Raw genomic sequence first — 1033 nt, forward strand, 5'->3', positions numbered from 1 at the left:
AAAAAAAAAAAGACTCTCTTTCCCTCTCCCCCTGCCCTCTCTCTCTTTCTCTCAAATAAATTAAATAAATAAATAAATAAGTATTTTTTTTAAATAAGTATTTTTTAAAAAAGAATTCTTTCTTTGAATGAGTGTCGGGGGAGGAGTTAAGATGGTGGAGGAGTAGGGGACCCTTTTTCAGCTGGTCCCCTGAGTCGAGCTGGATAGGTAACAGACCAGCCTAAATAACCACGGAATCAGCCTGAGATGCAGGAAGATACATCTGGATCTCTACAAATGAACATCTCCAGCGCTGAGTATTGAGGTACCTCTTGGTACCTTGGGAGCCCTAAAACCGCGCACAGATATCGGAAGATAAACGGAAGGGGGAGGGAGCCACTGCGTTTGGGCGCTGGGAAGCGGCAGCCACCTGCACGAGGGAGCGGGCAGACTCACGGAGGGCACCCGCGAGAGAGCGGACTGAGACCGGTGAGCCGTGAACGCGCGCCACCAGGCATCTCCCGAACACCAGAATCCCGGTGTGCTCACGGGATCAGACTGAGACCGGGAGCTCCCGGAGCATCGCTCTTGGTGTGGCTGGCGGCTGGCGGCCACCTGCACGGGGAGCGGGCGGACTCGCGTGATCGGCACCCGCGAAACAGCAGACTGAGACCCTGAACTGGGTTCGTGCGCCACCAGGCTTCTCACTGAACTCCGGAATTGCGGTGTGCTCACCGGGCATAGACTGAGACCGGGAGACCCGGGAGCGCGCGGGGCGGCCGGTGGCTGGCGGCATTAGAAACACAAAGGACAGAGACGTGCCAGCCCTGGAAGTGAGGGCAGGGACGCCAGGTGTGGGTCGCACATCCCAGGACGCTGCAGGGTTGAGCAGCACCAACAGTAACAGAGTTAAAGTGGCCAGAACATCAGTGGAGAACGGGCCGCAATCCTTCTGTTCCGTGACAGAGGCTGAAATTTGGCCGCTGCTGCTCTGACTCTCAGAAGAGGCACAGCAGACCGCCAGTGAAAGCCGCCAGAGAACAAAAGCCTGGAA

Source organism: Ursus maritimus, assembly GCF_017311325.1.
Source record: "Ursus maritimus isolate PB19 chromosome X unlocalized genomic scaffold, ASM1731132v1 scaffold_X1, whole genome shotgun sequence".
NCBI classification, from domain to species: domain Eukaryota; kingdom Metazoa; phylum Chordata; class Mammalia; order Carnivora; family Ursidae; genus Ursus; species Ursus maritimus.